Source organism: Dermacentor variabilis, chromosome 9 (genome assembly GCF_050947875.1).
Source record: "Dermacentor variabilis isolate Ectoservices chromosome 9, ASM5094787v1, whole genome shotgun sequence".
Lineage (NCBI taxonomy): Eukaryota > Metazoa > Arthropoda > Arachnida > Ixodida > Ixodidae > Dermacentor > Dermacentor variabilis.
The window spans coordinates 119064228-119079714 of record NC_134576.1 but is presented as its reverse complement, the minus strand read 5'-3'; the positions used below and the strand labels follow the sequence as shown (position 1 = coordinate 119079714).

The 15487-nt window shown below is 44.6% G+C and overlaps 1 protein-coding gene across 7 annotated transcripts in view; it reads left to right on the top strand.

The window, feature by feature from the left end:
* LOC142557362 (homeobox-containing protein 1-like) overlaps positions 1-13171 on the top strand; it is a 205807-nt gene extending 192636 nt beyond the window's left edge. For all 7 annotated transcript variants that reach the window (XM_075669148.1, XM_075669145.1, XM_075669146.1 and 4 more), the window contains one exon: positions 11-13171. The gene's annotated coding sequence lies outside the window, so the exon portion shown is untranslated. The remainder of the gene's footprint in view (positions 1-10) is intronic.
* Positions 13172-15487: the final 2316 nt, after the last annotated feature.

Genomic DNA, 15487 nt, shown 5'->3' with positions numbered 1-15487 from the left:
CAGCTTTGAGACGTGCATCGGCAGACTCTTGGCTCCGCAGCTTTGAGACAAACATTGTCATTGTGCTTGGTCTTCTGCCGTGTGCCCATTCACTTATACGTGTTGGCCAGCTGCTCTGCGGTATCACTTTGTTTTCTTTTGCAACTTTTGGCCGTTGCACGCATCTGGGGCACCAACTGCTGTTGTGGAGCTTTTCAGTCTCAAAGCGTCCTTCGCATTTTGTGCAAGGCAGCATCACTGCCACCATCACAGTGCTGCCAGCTTCCTTGACCAGTAGGTGAAGTGAGCTCTAAAATTAACGAGGGAGACAAGGATAGCCTGCAACTGTAGTGCTCCACTCTTGAGTTCTTTAATGACGTTGCCTGAGGTGCCAACCGGCCTGCTTGTCGGCGCATCCTTACACAGTGCACACCAAGAGAATGTGCAGCAATGCTAGCAAGCAGACGGCAGTGCAGACGTCTTCTAAAGACATGAGCTGAATTGGCCACTCTAAAACGCCATTCTAGAAGACAAGGTAAACACGTTGTTAGCAAGCAGGGCTCGCTATCATTGTGTTTGTCCTGTCTTTCCAGGTCTGATCATTTGCCTGTTGAATTTTATTACCTGTGAACAGCATAGCTCGTTTTGACACCCGCCGTCGTCTGCTAGGCTGTCCTTTAGTGTGCTCCCCAACATCTGCTGCTTGCTGCGCAGAACCAGACAAAATGAATAGTCACTGGCACTCGACGTCGACAAAGATAGGACAGAAGTGCATCTATTTCGCCATGTTGTTGCTGTGGCATAGATTGCGCCAACGTTGAATAATAGTGTACACACACTTTGTGCATTTCTGCTGGGTGGCAAACAGTGCTTTAGCTTGGAAATTGTCAATCACGGGCTGCGCACTCCCAAGGAGCTGCCTAGCAGACGACAGTTGGATGCTCTGCATGCATGTGCACATTTTTGCCCATTTCGCTCACTGCCGCCTGCCTTGTCACGCAGCATTGAGAAGCAGCCGGCCGTTGAGCACTCAAGTGACGTCCTTGAAGAAGTACCGCATAGCTGTGCACTTTTTTTGTCATCCTTTTCCCACTATCACCAGGACATGCGTCACTTTCGATAATCGGTTTTGCTGGCATCTGCTGTCTTCTTGGTTGTCCTTTCTTTGTGTTGGTCTTGTCTCCCCTTGCCACCTGCTTTTACCGTTTTGTGCGTTAGTGTTTAGCCCCATAGTTTTGACTGAGACTACGGTGTTCTTTTCTGACTGTGCTGTTTTCCTGTCCACTTTGCCTACGTGTGGCAGGAACGGTCCAGTGTGCGTGCCGTCATGGTTGGGACTGCATCCTGGTCTGCCCGTTTCACCCTAATTAGAGGAAAGAAAGAAAGACGTGCCGATCACCTTTCTCCTGCTGCACGTCGGGCCTCCACCTGTTTCTTCCGGCCGTTTTTCGCACCGGTACATTACCAGCGGTGTGTCGTTCTGCGCTCCTGTGATGCGTCTCCTGTTTCGTCACGAAAGTTCCTATATCTTTGCTGTTGCGCTAGCTGGGCCGCGAGCACTTTTCACGCCTCTCTCCCCCCCTCTAGCCCCCCCTCCCTTCCTATGCTTTGCTCTTCCTTTGACGTGAGGTCTGTTCACTCATGTAGTTGCCGCTGTCTGCGGCTGTAACGGTCTAATTGCTTGTTTTTCGGGGCGCTTTCCGGTTCACCTTTGCCGGACGTATCTGCGTTGCGGTAATCCAAGTTATGTTGGTTTTTTTTTTTTGTTGTTGTTGTTGTTGGCAAGCATGGCGGAGCAGTGTTTTTCTCTGCGCGACGTCAGTGCTGACCAGTCTGTTCTTGCACACTGATTTTACGAGGCCTTTCTTTGGTGCAGGGCATGCCAGACTTTGAAAGCGATGTGCTGATATGCGTGGCATTGGGTAGAATGGGATGAAGAGGAATTGAGGGATTCCGCGTTTTCGCTTGCAGCGTTTAGATGGACTTGTGGTGTTGATTTCATTTTTTAATCCTAGCCTTATCGGCCCCCTCTGTATTTTTATCTCTTCGATCGGATACCTTGCCTCTTGTGTTAGACATAATTTGCACCGTGACATTGGGCACCTACTCAACTTACACGATGAACTTGGTGCAACTTTACCTCAGGTAAAGAGGGGTTTGAGTACCTTTTCAATTTTTCACTCATACTATGACGGGTATCCACATTTGACAGCAGCATCACAGGCACGCAAAACTGCTTCTCTGCACATCTTGGCAATGAGGCATTGCCCAATGATAGCTAATGTTTTTCTTCCTTCTTTATTTTTTTTTTCAGATGTTGGCACACTAAAATGCCATAGAACACTGACTGTTGCCTTGTTGACATAGGGTACAATGAATAAGTTCCTTCTACACAAGAACTGTGTGCAAAACATGTTAGGTCCGCGAATATGGCTACCAAAATACAGGTCTCCAGGTTAAGCTTCACTCTTAATAAAAAGTTAACAGGTATATTTTTTTTTCTTGGCTTGCTCATTCTGGCACAGTGGCCAGCCACAATACTGGATAAGACTGCCCACATATGTTCATTGCTCTGGCATGCCTGCACTTGAAAACCCCCCTTTTGCTAGCTGAACTTCGGTTACATTTCTCCACGGTTGCACGGAATGTTGAAAGCATTGAGCATTCATCTGTGGCAACCGTTAGATCACACATACATTTCTCAGGGCTTTGTTTACTGTATTCACTACTTGTTTGGACAGATCCTTCCTTTGTGCATGCTTGAAGTGAAAGAAAGAAAGGAGTGAAAAATAAGGGATGAAAGCGGACAGGCAGTTGAGGATATGAGAGAGAGAGGTGGTGATGGAGTGATGACAGAGGCAGGAAGGGCAGGCATTGGTATGAAGCCATTGCCAACGTTTGCGTCCATGTAGCGTCTTTTTGCCTAGAGTCTTTTTCTCTCATATGCGCACGGCCATTTCTCGTGACCAGTGCTTGCAGCAGCGGCTCAAACATAGGTGCCTGTGTACGTGTTCTTTGTGCGAAGGATAAGCTGGGGGTGATGGATGAACAGAGCTGGGGCATGCCTGTGTGTAGGTATGGTAAGTGGCGCCCCTCTTCTCTTCACCTGCGGTGAGTTCACGGAAGTCCAAGATGCGCAAAAGTTTTGGAGGGTGTCCTGCCTCTTCTGCTGGCTCTCATCGTTCACATTGTGTCTGGTGTTTCCCCTTGTTCGTTACTAGATTCTCTCTCTCTCTCTCCCCCCCCCCTCCCCTTGCCTTTGCAGCTTCCTCATGTGCCCCTCTCTACCCTGACCTGATGGCAGCATGTTGCGGACTAGTTGTACTGTAGGTGCCGTTTTTTGTAATGTCATGCATGTGTTCGCCGCCAGCTTTTTGTGGTGTTCAGAGTGGCCGTTTCCATCCGGGTATGAAACTTTTTGCTATCGTAGAACCCCCCCCTAGAGGCTCCTACCTGGAGGCCCCTGGCTCTTTTTTATATATCGCGTTCTAATGGGTCTTTCTGTAAACAGGCCTGGCACGTGTAATTTTTGTTCGAAGTTTCTTTTTTTTGCCGAAGCATTCTTTTTCTTTTATCGTCACCTGCACCTGCTCGGTTCATTTCATGTTCCCGGCATGCGTTCCGGGTGATCTTCGCATTCACGCCAACCACAATGTACATCAACCTGCACTGTTGGGCGCCATTCTTTTTTTATTCGTTCGCTAGGTAGAAGCAACAGGAAGCAGAGGAAAGCTCGTAAAGTCTTTCTTCTGCACACACAAAAAAAGAAAGAAAAAAAAAACATCGTCACAGCGCTTATCACCACAGCATACATAAGGAGGGCGCCAGTTTTGGCCGGCAGTCTCTCCAGGATATCTCTAGGTGGTCACACTCGTGCCAAAGGCAACAGCAGTACCTGACGGAATGAGACTTCAACCGGCACCGATGTTATATAGTGGGTCGGTTGGCTGCTGGCTTTTCAAGATCCGGTCAAAAAGATGTCATCACTGTGGATTCAAAAAAGGAGAATGGCTTACGGAGAGGCAATTGTGTGGGAAACAAAAATGGTGTCTGTTGTTGATTGGTTAAAGAAGAAAAAGAGAGAAGGAAAAGTGAGGCAGCCCTGCATTTCCAAAGAAAGCCTTTTCATCGTAAGGCTGGCCTGGGTCATTTTGTTTGTGAATTTTCTAAGGCGTTTCTTCAGTCTCCAGTGTGGTGATTGCTGTAGCTGCATCAGCTTTTGGTGTGAAAGATAAGGATATTACCTGTCTCGTGGGACTTCGCCTTGTTTGGCCATAGTTGGTTTTCAACATTTTTTCAAAGTGGAGCTAGGCCAAGTTTCAATTCATAGAAGCCTTGGAGAAAGCTGTGCGTCTTCGGTTCGGCTAGCACTTGCGGGTACAGTTCTGACTTTTTTTTTTTTTCACCTCTTCAAGACCACGTTTTTTCAGACAAGGGCGATCTCGTGTGTTTCGTTTAACATACTGTGAATAAAAGAAAAAATATATATACGCATCTCAAAGTTTTGGACCATAATGTACGTGTTGTTGCTCACCTCGGCATTGTCTCAGGCACAATGTCTGTCACAGACTCTTGGCTGTCGAACACCTTTTCCGTTGTAGCCTTCACCATTCTTTAAGTAGGAGCTGGTGTTGCCTTTGGAGCATGACCAACGTGCGAGGTAGGAGGATAGTTTTGGGTGCCCAGTGTGCCCGTGGTGAGTCGGAAGCAGTGTTGATGAAGGAATGTTGCGACGTTTTTCTATCGATTGTGCGACAGAAGCAGTGCTGGCAATCGCGTTTCAGACAGCTCGTCATGTTAGTCTTGTTCTCAGTTTTGCACATAGTAAAGCACCTGTCTGCTAAATACCTATTTGCAAGTAAAGACTATTAGCACAAGATCGCTACACATGCAGACGTCTTCTCTTGTTCAGGCAGTTGAGAAACCACCCTGTGTTTCTGAAGGCTTTCAACGTGGTGGCACTTGTGTCTCATGAAAGGCATCATTGTAAATCAGACATGGCATTCTGAGAGACATTTTGTTTCTTCCTTCATATTTAATATACTTCTGTTTTACCTTGCATGAGATACAGAATGATGTGGTGAGGCTTGGCTTAAGTTCTGTCATTTCATTTGGTCTTCTCCGAGATGCCATTCAAAACTCTGTCGAACAATGTCACATCTGACACAAAAATATCTTCGTTATATCCAGTGTTCATTGTGAGCATATATTTGTTACGTACTGAAATCAACTAGAAACATTTCAGGTGTACTTTGTCATATGTCATATACAATAACTTTCCAATATTCAATAACTGCAGCATATTGGAAAAACGTTTGGCATCCCAAGTCTCAGTAGTGCTACATGACAAGCTGGCCAAGAAATTGTGTGTTGCTGGCGGAAAGCGGGTTGTTCAATATTTTTCAGTTCTCGATGTAGTTCATATATCTTTTTGAATGTGTAAAATATTTCACATTGTTCTAGTTTTTCTTTTTCTTTCCGTTTGACAAGTATTTTGTTTTGTTTTCTTTACGTTTGCCTGCCCAATCCCGGTGTGTGGTTTAGTCGAATGTTTCACCTTCCCCCAAGCCCCCCCCCCCCATCTACCATCTCGTATCCTTCATTTTACCTGGTGAGCGTTTTTTTTTTTTTTTCTGTCTATAAATATAAAGTATATATATATTATACATACAGAAAAAAAAATCACATGCGCGTGAATACAGTCTATATATAAATATATACACATATATATGTATACATAATTCCTCGGTGCCTCGGAAATGCACATCGTCTACCTCCCAGTAAAACAGGTCCATGTGTGTCAGGTTTCAAGCATTAAAAAGAAGAAAAAAAAAGCTGCGAAAGTGTTATACAGAAGTGGTCTTAAGTTAAATGGCAAAAGAGTCAGTCAAGTCTAGATGGTGTACAAGAGTTCTAAAAAAAAGAAAGCATCAGATAGTGTGGCTTTATTGAAATGCCCCCTCTGTGTCGAAACCTACGTGTGTGAAAGTGTGAAAAAAAAAGAGCGACAAGATTTTTTGATTGCAGTGTAGAAAAAAACTGAAAGTTTGTGCCTTAGGTTGGTGGGGAAGTTTGTTATTTGAGAGCATTTTTTGAATGGTCATTTGTTGTATAAAACGGGCAGGAAATTGAGCGAAATCCTAGAACAGTGTAGATATTCGTTTTAACGGCGAAGTGAATAAGTGCGAGATATGTAGAGTTTTGTTTTCCCGTGAGTGCTCTTCTGCTTAGAGGTAGAGGTTTCCCGATTGGCGTCAGGGCTGCCGTTGAAGCCCTCTGAAAAGCTGTCTTGGAGCTTCTGGATGGAGGCAAAAAGGAGAGTCTTTAAGGGGCAGTGCTTTGCAGGGAAACGTGCCCCACTCTCTGCGCTAATCATGATTGCTCTTTTGGCAAATGATACTCTTCTCATTAGGTGCAGCATGATGGGTTTATCCTGCATGGTTTTGTAAGTTGCATCACAAAGTTGGAGGGCCAGTGCGGAGGCTGTGAAGCTTAATTACTGAAAATGAGTGCACGTCCCGATTGGGGTGCAGCCGGGCCCGTGTTTTTTATCATAGCGTGGTTACTAAGTTGCAGCTTGCAGTGATAACAGAAAAAAAAGCATTTGCAAAGTGTACAGGATTGCATGTATGCTTGCACTTTTGCAGCAGTGAAATGTCTTGCAGTAGTTGCAAAATTTTGTGGTACGACTCAGAAGCATTTCTTGCTTTTAAGGGTTGCTTTTCAGGTTGCTTTTATAAGGGTTTAAAAATGCATGGCATGATAATGTACTGTTCTCTCTCAACAACTTCCTTGCTCAAGTACTTCAGTCCACGGTGGTTCTCATTCACTGCAGAGGGAGCTGTACTAGTGCAGTCTCTGCCAAAATTTACGAAGGCTGTGTACACGTGACGGGAACTATTTACATGATTATTAAATTATCATAGAGTGCATCCAATGGACATTGGAGCTGTGCTTGTACAGTATGTACAGGATATGTCATTGTGCACCTGTAGCAGGACTTTCAGTGCATGAGTAAAGATAGAGAAGGATGGCGCTGCTGAAGCTCGTGAGCCTCGGTGCGCTGGGCATGTCACGGAATCCCCGTCACACTGCGCTGATGGATCCTATCGCTTGTGGGACGGCTTTTAAACCTTTGACGAAGGCTGCGCATGTTGCATGACACTTGCGTGAGAGGGTGTGGCGCCCCCTGTAGTGTCAATTGCGCGCTGTCAACCGAGGAAACCCCTGAATAGCATGTTCAGACCTTGCATGTGCACGTAAGTTTCCTGGCCAGAGTTTATTGTATCATGCGAGCTCTTAGATGTGTCACTGGTTAGATTTTTGTTGCATATCGTGCGCTGCGGGACGTTTCCCAGTTTGGCACTGCCCCGGCTCCAAACACTTGAAGTAGGACAAGCTAAAAGGTTACTTATGACCGTTACAAATTGAGCGTAGCAAACAGTACTGACTGTAGTACTAAAAAGTTGAAGCGTGCAAGAAATGAGGAAAATATTTGGTGGCTTGTCTTGCAAAGGATGAGATCCGCGGTGCAGGGAGAGAAAAAAAAAACTGAGTGAAATAAAGAGAAGAAAACTCTATTTTTGTTGAAGCTAGGATTACACTTAAGTACGAATATATACATATTTTGTTAGAGTAAGCCTTTTCATATTAGATGTGGGTCTCATTGTATAGCTTGCATCTCTGTGCATGTTATACAACTTGACGTCTTGCTGTACACAACTGCTGTCGTGAGAAAGTGTTGAAACTTTGTGCACGTCAGTTCTCTACCGCCTTTCCTCGACATCTCTATTTCTTTTCTTTTCTTTATATATGTGCCCTCAACCATATTGTCTAGGGTACATTTTTTTCTGCCTTTGGAAGTAATAAATGACTGCGCATGCTTCATTTATTTCCTATGACACTGTAAGAAAAGTTTTGTACTCTATGAAAACAGCATTCTGGCAGAGTCGGAAATGCCCTGTGCCTGCTAGCTTGCGAAAAGTCCCTCCTTGAAGTGACATGTTGGATAGACTTTTAAAACGTCAGTCAATCAAATCTCTTCAGAAGGTTGCAGAGACTCTGCACTGTTGTACCAAAAGAACTTTTCTTTTAATGAAACATACCGTCCGCTCTCGACTTGCCCTGATACTGTGTGCGATATATATATATATATACTTTCAGCACAGGTGAAACCATTTTGTAGATCAACATCAAATGCTCGCAGACCACAATATTTCCTTTAGCAGTCCAGCACCTCTAGGCGAATATCAGTTCAAGCATCCGCTTGGAATTTTTGAAGTTGCAGTTGGTCATAAAAGGATATTTTCGTTCCAGTGTATTGCTTATACAGTGTATACATAGTGAGCCAACATCCCTTCCAGTATACTGCCTGCATAATTAATTCCATGAAGCACACACAGTATGATTGGTTATTTTGTGGAGCAAGAAATTGCTTTTTTTTTCTGTGAATATCATCTCGTATTCTCTTTCATATTATTCCATATTCATTGAAGTGCTGTAGAGCATGTTCATGTAAAGATTATGTGATTTGGTCATTTTAAACCGGCATATAGTTGTGTGTGGCCTACTAGTGAATAAAGCCTGGAATACATGAATACATCTGTTCCTCTTTTTTTTCTCCTTCTACATGGACACTTCTTTCTGTGTACCAGCAACTGTGCAAACCTTCTGAAATGATTTTAGTGCAATAATACAGTGAACACGGTCTGTCCACAGGTGACTTTACGTAGGGGCTTTCAACACAGTGTTTTGTTTTGTGTTTTTTTGGCACATAAGTTTTCATGATAACGCCACTACATGGAACGTGAGCATATAATATTCGCGTATCGTGGTGCAAAAACTGGACGAGTTTGGATTCTGTGCAATTTTCACGACCAGTACATTGGTCCCCTGCGTTTGGTTAATCATACAAGGCATTACTCTGTGTCGCATGCTTGAAAAATCGGGAGCCATATGATCCAAGGGGAGGGTTGTACGTCACCATCAAAATTGGCCTGACCACTGTATGGTCAGTGTTGCTGATGTGCTATTGCCGTACGAGTGGCAAGTGTCTTTTAAACCTGCTGATGAAGTTGATATACTGATGTTTTTCACTTTTTTTTCGTTTTCACGGGTACTTTGCGATGGTTTTGAGGAACATGCGCCTGTGAATGCTGTCCAATGGCTACTTGTAACATGTTTGCCACGGTTTCCAACTTCCATCTGCAAGTTCATGGCCACTTGGCACATAATTTACAAATGCCACCCATAAAATTTGGCTGGATATTTGCATCCCAAATTAGCAAAAACAGGTGGCAGTACAAGCCTCTTTGACAGTTTTCCATCTCTCCACGCACTTGTGATGTATGCCGCGTGCATCTTCACAGGTGTGACGGCATTCACGACGTTCTGTGCTCTCCTACCATCACGGTCACTCACATGACTTTCAGGGAATAAAGCTGTCATTCAGACATTCGTTGCGTAATACATCGCAGACTGACAACTTCTACTACTTTCAGGATTGCAGCGGTTCGCGTGAAATTAAGTAGAAAAAAAAAATGTGTCACACATACCCGGATCAAGCCGTACTTTGACCTCCCTGAACAATACTTGCCCGTGCACTTGTGTTTTTGAAAGAAAAAAAAAATTTTGTGTGTGTGTGCTTGTGCGCGTGTGTGTAGTGTCAACTTTATCGAGTTGAGAGGCCTTTCTTGGAGTGTACTGTTTTCATACATTTGCTTATGTGCGTGTTCATCAGTGGGCTCTGATTCGCTGTCAACATGGGTACCATCCACTAGCTTCCCTCGAAGCTGGCGGAAGGTGAATTCAGCATTGCTCTTCTTTCTGACGATGCGCATGAAAGCAACCTATTCTATATCTTTGGAGGTGCGCATATTCTATGCTGTACTTTTGTTGTTCTTTTTTTCGTTGACACCACAACATCGAAGCCATTCCGTGTGAATTCATCTAGCATGTAACCTGTACGCTTACCCTGGCTGGAAGAACCAGGAGTTTGTCTTGGCTCATGTTGAACTCCCACCATGTTTTTTGGCTTACCTAGCCTTTCAACAAAGAATTATGACTGTTAGTATATAATCATAATCTGTTAACAGTGATCATGTTGATGGCTCAACAAAATTTGCTGTGAGAGATGAATTCCCATCGAACAGTTTGTTTCTACTTGAACCCCACTACCTCATGTTTTTATTTAACCTTTGTTTTGTTCTTGTGTCACTCTCATCATATGAGCCCCCTGCTAAATTGCTGTTTTTATTAGCCATGATGAGAGGATAAAAAAGCATGCATAAATTTTGTCTTATGATGTTTATATGGACGTCAGTATGGGTGCATTAACTTGTGCTTAAGTGCAGGTTCTTGCACAAACTGTAATTATTCATGTGTTGACCTGGTTTTCACAGATTGAACATTATACCGCCCACAATACCAGACTTAACAGCCATCCTTTGTTATTCCATTCACGTGATGTCAATGCATTACTAGTTCCCCCCCTGGCTGGCTCAGTTAAATAAATTACTGGTTTCGCATTTGATTTTTGACATAAAGCACTTGCTATTCAGAGCATAAGGTCGAACCAACAAAGTTTTTTAACTTGCAAGAGCTACATTTGCAATTCACCACCTTGTTCTGGGTAAACTGACCACTAAATTAGCAAACCAGTAATGTTGGCTAGACTCTTCTTTTTTTACCTCTTTTACCTTACTTGGGCTTAAACATGTGAAAAAAAAGAAGCTTTCATGAAAATTAACTTATATCAAGTGTATGTGGACATTTAAAAATATAAGAGCTTCAAATGCGTAAGCAAAGCCTTGGGCACTAGCTTAAGATCATACAGAGCTTTTGCGGATATTCACTTGGAACCAACATTGTACAATACACAGGCACAATCACGTGTAATCATCTCAATATCTGCGCCGTTCTTTTTTTCTTCAATTCTTTCCTTGACTGGTTCATTCCTGTTCATTACGGGTCCCTGGGCTAGGCCTAGTCGTTTGTTAGGCTTCAGCCCTGATAATCCTGAACCACGGGATTGAGAAGACAATTTTTTTTCTGTACCATTTACTGAAAGCAGAATTGCTAACAGCATGTTAACAACATGTAGCTTCATGATGCACTGTTTACTGAGGAAACGGTGCATCAGTTAAGTTTGTCAGTTCGTTTTAGCTTTGATGAATGGCCACCGTGTCTGTTTGTAGTGTGTACATTGTCCACTATGTTTTTTGTTGCCGCTGCTACTGGTATACCATACAGAGCAGCCAGGGTGTTTTAATCACTGCAGCTGCGAAGCTTCTCGTATTGCGAAAGCTGCCATGGCAGTGACACCAATAATGCAGATTTAATCATTGTCACGCCATCTATGAGTAGACAAATGAACTAATGGGTATCGTTAATTGTTGAAGCCAGAGCAGTGCTTGCTTGGCCATGTTTCTAAATAGGCAGTGCATCAGTCTGCCAGCAGGCTCCCAGGAGGTGGTCACTGCAAATGGCCATCAATTTCAAAGCGGGAGTTTCGTAACTGCTGTGGCTAAGAAGACCCTGCACGGCAGCTGAATCGAAGATATGTGCAAAATGTGTTTGCTCTCCTTCACTCTTTTGACATGCTTGAGTCGTCACGGTGACCTCAGTATTTACAGTTCCTATAAGAGTTTTTTCTGCGGCTCGCCTGAACATTGCGCGTAGTAGTTCTATCTTAGACTCGACATAGCGGCATAATTGCTATACTACACGATGGCGTAACGACAAGTACAAAAAAACGCATCTCAGCCTTTCTCTCTCTCTCTCTCTCTCACTCTGTCAACCCCCCATAAGAGTGAATGTGGGCTTTGGTAGCTGCTGCTTTTGCGACGTTGTTTCCGGTGTGACGATGAAATCACTTTAAAAGAGCGAAGAAGGTGCAGTAACATTATACCTGTGTACTCTATAAACTCAATGAAGAATTGTTGCTTGCTTCCTGTGACGGACGTCCCTGCAATAACAGGCTGAGGCTGGATATGCGTGCAAAAGTGCCAGGTCTCTTCTTTTTCCCTAGGAGCCATTGAGATTGGCTTGTTAATCTTGGAACTGCAGCAGTGTCTTCTGTGGAATCGCTGGGACCCTCTAGCAGACGACACACTTATTTAGGCAGACTTACTAGCTGAAAGCAGTTAAGTAAAATCAGCTTCATGTATATCATCGTCAGCAGGTTTTTACGTTGCAGGCAGCGTGGAGTTACCCGTTCTGGCGCCTATATAGTGCCTCTGAGAATGCTATATCGGCTGTGGTAGCCATGTACCAGACGAGAGTGGATTGTTTCTTGGAAAATCAAGAAACCTTAAGAATCTCTCCGTGCGTGTTACTAAGGGATTGGAGTAGTGTTCGCTTTGGGTCATAAAACTATATAGCACTAGACTGCCTTTTTGCCACAAGTCTCTCAATCGGAGACAGAAGTAGTTGCAGGCTATAGGCTGTGACGTCATAGGTACTGGTGCTGTTGTCGCTAATGCCGCCACATTTAGCCTCCATGTTTACTAGAGTTGCTGCACACTTGCGCCTGTCGATAACATACGCCAAAGAGAAAAGACGAGTCTTAGCGTTTAGGGACAAACACTTGTAATGTGCCGTCCAATCACGACTGCAGCAGGCTTTTAGCAGTCCTGCCATAGCGACATGGTTGATGCCTACGTCACAGCTGATTGTATGACGTCACGGCCGACACATCTTCAAGGCCTGTCGTCTTGCGAAGGGGTTGCCCTCGCAGTTCTGGTGGATTTTGTTAGCAGCCAAGTGAATCTTCTGTCTTATTTTCTTGCATCCCCGTCTGGTGAATTCGTTGGATTGCAGACAACAGTTCAGCCTCAGCCTGGCCTTGCGGTGCTATATGTGTTTCGTCTGTGTCGATTCGGCGCAGGCAATGCGGAGTTGTCTCTTTAACGCACTGTGTTGGTTTGTACATGTGCTGCCATTTCAGCGGCGTGCATTCTTACAGGCTGGCTGTCTAACGGTGCGAGGCCAGGAGTTTTTTGCATATAATGTGGCGTGCATGTGTGAGTGTGTGTAAATGTTTCAGTGCCAGCAAAACTTCAAAAAAAAAAAGAAAAAAAAAAGATGGTGGTGTACACTGTGTAGTTTTTTCTGTAGCCCTTTTTTTTCCCCTTCATTTTGTAATGCGTGTACTGGAAACTTAATAAAATTTTTAGTTTGGTAAGTAACTACACACTCTTTGCTTTGTTGTTCTTCATTTTCGTGCAAGGAGGGTACCACTGAAACAAATCTCAATAGATACACTTAAGAGAAATATTAGGTTGGAAGACTACACTTCTCTTGATGGAGGCTTGGCAGTCTGCAAAGGACGCACAAGAGAAAGATATAGGGGACACAGGGGGGGCTTTGGAATTCCCGCACCAGCTTCCCATGACTACGAAGATTTGACGCCTGTCCCAGCCCGCTGTCGGAAAGAAATAATTATTAAGAGGAAGCTTTAGCTCGGGTGCAACTCCGACGCTGCCTATTCAAATACATGTAAAACACAACGCTTTTCTGAGATAACCCCTGGACCGATTCTAATGAAATAAGAATCAGTCCAGGGGTGGAGTCCAATCACTCCACCCCGCTGGAGAAATAGTTGGTACGCCACTGGATACACTGACTGTGCCTTGAGGTGTATTCATCCCTCTGTAAGTACGTAATGCGTGCAGCTAGCGCGTTGACCGGGCACACTAGGTGTGACGATCAGCCGTATCGCGTGTGCGCGTGCGTACATCCTTCTGCCGAGCCTTGTTCACTCTTGCACCCCGTCCGCTAACATTCGCATGGCTATGTTGCCTGCCACAAATGCACTGTCCGCTGTCAAAAGCCGGAAACCCTGCACAACTGTCACTGACCTGCAAGGTGTTTATTGTAGATACTCTGAAGCAAACGCCAGTTTCAGTATGTGATGGCATGTTCGCGTAAATACACCGATGACGACAGGAAGTCCTTCGTCCGTGGAGCGGGAGGTGGTAAACAGCGTTGTGTGTGCGCTCGTTTCACGCTTTTTTTTCTTTCTTCTTCCAGTCCGACCTGGCTGCAACAACAGCCTGGAGAGAACGGTCTAGCTAACACGTACCGGCACAAAACATGGGAGACTAACGAACACCTGCACACGACACCTTTGCCATGGTACGAGATCTACACACAAAAAAAGTTTGCACACTTTGGGGGTTGTCTTGTCCCACAGTGATAATCATCATCTATCTTGCCCGCATTTCCTTTCTTAACGCTGCGCGCCCGGTTCTTTCAGGTCACGAATGGCATGCATGTTGTTAGCGTGACAGAGGATTCTCTATGGAAAAGTATCGAGCGCTGTTTTTTCAAGAAAGAAAACGCAAGCAAGGCAGATGACAAGGTAAGCCCCAAAGGGGGCAATATACATATTGAAGAGTGTACGTAGCAGCACTCGCATGAGCGCACAGCACGTACCATAACAAAATCACCATTGTGCCACGACAACATGGCTGCTACAGCAAAAAATACCACGCGACTTCCTCCACACCTTTCTAGTGCACGGACTGAGTAGGGTCCCTTCTCATTTTTTTCCTTCCTTTGTGCACGGTCGTCAGACTAAAAGGCTTCAAAGAAGATGATGGCGCGAACCAGTGCATGATCGCGCAACTCGGAGGCACATATGACATCCAAGAAGCTTCACAAACCAGAGAATTCAAACATCAACTCTTGCTGTCGCAAGTAGGATCCACGATACAACTCGCCTCGGTGTCACTCTTGCCACCTGAAGCCTACAATAGCACGTGCTAAAGTGCCGGAGCTACTGGGCATTATCGCGTCGGCATGGTGGATAGGTGCGCATGCTCTGTGGACCTGGTCATCGTATTCCGACATTGGCACCGCATGACAGCAACACGCAGCTGCCGGTGCCCACTGCTCAGCAATTGGGTCGTAGACCGGCTTGCGCTCATGCATTTTCAATATGGAACTGGACCACGCGGCGACAGTCATTGCACACATTGTTTTATATAAACGTACTTAATGCATGACCGAACAGCTTATTGTCCGTATTTAATAGACCGATCAGCTTACTGTCCGTTGCCTACAAAATATTTACTAAGGTAATCGCAAATAGAATCAGGAACACCTTAGACTTCTGTCGAGCAAAGGACCAGGCAGGATTCCGTAAAGGCTACTCAACAATAGATCATATTCACACTATCAATCAGCCTCTCCCTCTCCCTCAAACTCCCTCATGTAATGTCTCAACAGAGACCTTTGAGGAAATGAATAAATAAATAAATAGGTGATAGAGAAATGTGCGGAATATAACCAACCCTTATATATAGCTTTCATTGATTACGAGAAAGCGTTTGATTCTGTCGAAACCTCGACAGTCATGGAGGCATTACGGAATCGGGGTGTAGACGAGCCGTATGTAAAAATACTGAAAGATATCTATAGCGGCTCCACAGCCACCGTAGTCCTCCATAAAGAAAGCAACAAAATCCCAATAAAGAAAGGCGTCAGGCAGGGAGATACGATCTCT